Source organism: Crocuta crocuta, unplaced genomic scaffold (genome assembly GCF_008692635.1).
Source record: "Crocuta crocuta isolate KB4526 unplaced genomic scaffold, BGI_CrCroc_1.0 scaffold235, whole genome shotgun sequence".
Classification (NCBI taxonomy): Eukaryota; Metazoa; Chordata; class Mammalia; order Carnivora; family Hyaenidae; genus Crocuta; species Crocuta crocuta.
The window spans coordinates 10,151,581-10,155,389 of NW_027531285.1; the positions used below are offsets into that span (position 1 = coordinate 10,151,581).

At 40.5% G+C, this 3,809-nt stretch overlaps 1 non-coding gene across 1 annotated transcript; it reads left to right on the forward strand.

Moving 5' to 3' along the window:
* Window positions 1–1,699: 1,699 nt before the first annotated feature.
* On the forward strand, window positions 1,700–1,890 carry LOC144237671 (U2 spliceosomal RNA). The gene has a single exon (XR_013336920.1). It is a non-coding gene; the product is annotated as a U2 spliceosomal RNA (small nuclear RNA).
* Window positions 1,891–3,809: the final 1,919 nt, after the last annotated feature.

The following is a 3,809-nucleotide window of genomic DNA, read 5'->3' on the forward strand; positions in this document are numbered from 1 at the left end:
AAAAAAAAAAAAAAAAAAAAAAGGTTCAAAACCAAACTACTTGACTTGCCCCAGCTTAGACCTAACTTGTCTTTATTTCAATGTAGTTCAGCACAATTCCATTATGTGAAATGTGGAGGGATATTTAAAACCAAAAACTGAGCCAGAACTTATTACATTGGAAGAATATACCATAAACTATAACAAAACAATCACTGAGAACACATTTTGTCTAACAATAATAAGCATTATATTGGTTAAATGAATCTTCACAATAACCTATTATAGCAGGTACAACTATTATTAAGAGACTAGGAAATTTAAGTATAGGTCAAGTAAAACTTCACAGTTGTACAGAAAGTAAAGGAAGGGATCTGGAAAATAGAGTGAGATTTGGGAGACTGGTTGATATGGTTGCTCCTTTATACACTTCAGCTCTTTTTCCTAGCACTGCACACACACAGTTCATTGTTTACAGTGTCACAAAGTAGGGCTTCATAATGTTCCTTTAGTCCACCTTTTTTTTTTTTTAATGTTTTATTTATTTCTAGGAGAGAGAGAGAGAGAGAGACAGTGTGAGCAGGGGAGGGTCAGAGAGAGAGGGAGTCACAGACTGAAACAGGCTCCAGGCTCTGAGCTGACAGTTAGCACGGCCCGACGCGGGGCTCGAACCCACGAACCGCGAGATCATGACCCAAGCGAAAGTCGGACGCTTAACCGACTAAGCCACCCAGGCGCCCCTAGTCCACCTTTTTAATCCCTTTGGTCTGCCTTTTTTTAAATTCCCAGCATGCTATTAATTCAACTGAATCCGTGGCTGCATATTGTTATTGTTCTATGTAAAGAAATAGAAAACAGCTAGTTACACACTTGAATTTGAGCTAGTGTTTTCTATCTGAAATCAGTATGATCGTAGAATTTAACACTGAGGCGCCCGGGTGGCTTAGTTGAGCATCGGACTGTGACTCAGCTCTTGATCTCACGGTTTGAATTTGAACCCTACATGAGGCTTGCTACTGTCAGGGCAGAGCCCATTTGGATTCTTTGGCCCCTTCTTTCTCTGCCCCTCCCCTGCTCACACACTCTCTCTCTCAAAAATAAACAAACATAAAAAAATAAGAAAGGGCACCTGGGTGGCTTAGTTGATTAAGTATCCTACTCTTGGTTTTGGCTCGGGTCATGATTTCGCAGTTTGTAAGTTTGAGCCCCACATTCAGTTCTGCGCTGACAGTGCAGGGCTTGCTTGGGATTCTCTGTCTCCCTTTTCCTCTGCCCCATTCTTGTTCATGCTGTCTCTCAAAAATAAATAAACATTAAAAAAAATTTAAGCACCAGAAACAAAACATCTAAAAATATCAATGTAGGGGTGGGTGTCTGAGTGACTCAGTCAGCTGGTTGAGTGTCCAACTCTTGACGTCAATCCAGGTCATGATCCCAGGGTTCAGACTGAGTCCTGAGTTAGGTTCCTTGCTGAGCATGGAACTTACTTGAGATTCTCTCTCTCTCTCTCTCTCTCTCTCTCTCCTGTCCTCCCTTCCTCCCTCCCCTCCTCACATGCCCTCCTTTCTCTAAAATAAAAAACGAACTTTTTTTTAATTAAAAAAAATCAATGTAGGGATTCCTGGCCCACTCAGTCAGTGGAGCATGTAACTCTGATCTCAGAATTGTGAGTTTGAGCCCCATGTTGGGTGTGAAGATTACTTATCTTTAAAAAATATGAATTGCTGCTGGGTCTTTTGGCTAAGATCAAATGTAGTATTTGTTCTTGTCAGTTTAATATCTTGTATGTCCTATATCAAAGGACCATGTATTAAGTGGGGTTTTGGAGAAGGGAGATGGAATAGGAGTTTGCTCTGTCCACTCCACCCATTGACTTGGTATTGCAGTACTTTCAGGAATGGTGCCCTCCTTCAGGGACAACAGTAGGGAAAAAAATCAATGAGAATTCTTGGCTTGTTCTGCTTCTAGCATCCCTTGTGATTCATCCTTCCCTACCTGATAGTGTTTCTCATGGTTCCTTCCTCAGCTACATTTTCCATCTTTTCCGTCCATTCATTCTCTGGGCAAACTCATTTTCTTCACACCTCTGTAATGCCACAGACTTCTATATTCAACACTATAATGGACATTTCCATTTGGACATCTCCCCTGTCAATTCAAATTCAACATGCATAAAACAGAACTTATCTATGATCAAACACCTGCTTGTATCTTGTAGGCTTTTTATACTCCTTGTTTTCTTTTCACTTCAGGAAACAGTGCTGCATACCACCGGATGTTAAAGTTAAGAAGGTCATTCTTTAACTTTCACGTGTTTTTGCCTCAATACTGGGGTCCTTGCATCAAATTCTGTTTTCCTTTCTTGCCAGATGCTTAAAAAAAAAAAAAGCCCACAGATCTGGGGCGTCTGGGTGGTTGAGTCAGTTAAGTGTCCAGCTTTGACTCAGATCATGATCTCTTAGGTTTGTGAGTTCGAGCCCCGTGTCAGCCTCTGGGCTGATAGCTCAGAGCCTAGAGCTGCTTCGGATTCTGTGTGTATCCCTCTGTCTCTACCCGCCCCCCCATGCTCTGTCTCTCAAAAATAAACATTAAAAATAAATTAATTAACACAGATCTGATTACACGTTCCTTAGAAAAACACTTATTGAGGTATGATTGAGATACAAAACGCTGTACATATTTAATGTATACAACTTGATGAGTTTGGAATTAAGTATATACTCACCACAATTGATGTCAAAACATCTGTCGCCTCTAAAAGTTTTCTCCTGGACTCTATTTTTTGTATGCGTGTGATAACAGCACACATAATGATTACATATTCTTAAAATCTTTTTTTAATAAATAATTTTTTTAAGTTTATTTATTTTGAGAGAGAGAGCATGAGCAGGGGAGGTGCAGAGAGAGAGGGAAAGAGACAATCCAAAGCAGGCTCCACACTGACAATGTGGAGCCCAACACGGGGCTCGAACTTGCAAACCATGAGATTATGACCTGAGCCAAAACCAAAAGTCTTTAAGCAAGAAAAAAAAAATCCATCGAGCCATCCAGGTGCCCCATTAAAATCTGTTGATTAAATGTTCCCATTTGCTGTAGGAGAAAATCCACACATGTATGACTGCATGGTATTGCGTATGATGCTTCCTGCTACTTCTTGAGCCTTTTTTTCAAGCCACTCTTCCCCTCATATGCTACATTTTGTTGTGCTTTTTCTAGTTCTTTGTGGTTTCTCTCTGAAATACCCTTTTTTCCCCTCTGTTATTCGTCTTTTCACTAACTGCTACTCAAATACTTTTCTCAGGGAGGTCTTTTCTAATTCACTGAGATCTCCCTGTAACCATCTCCCCATATTGTAACTTTTGTCATGGCAGTGTGTATCTTCTTCCCCATTGCATCCTTAATGACTAGCCAATTCTTGCGAGATATACATACAATAACTGTTTGCTGAATGAACAAGTTTATGTTCATTCCTGAAGATGAAAAGTAATGTGATTCTTAAAAAAAAGTAATTCTATACAGTTTTAAGAATTTTTAGGGGCGCCTGGGTGGCTCAGTCAGTTAAGCGTTTGACTTCGATTCAGGTCAGATCTCACAGTTCGTGGGTTCGAGCCCTGCATCAGGCTCTGTGCTGACAGCTCAGAACCTGGAGCCTGTTTCAGATTCTGTGTCTCCCTCTCTGCCCCTCCCCCACTCATGTTCTGTCTCTCTATATCTCAAAAATAAATAAACTATTAAAAAAAGAATTTTTATAAATTTAAGTGTTGCTAAACAGGGGCACCTGGATGGCTCAGTCAGGTAAGCATCTGACTTCGCCTCAGGTCAAGATCCCA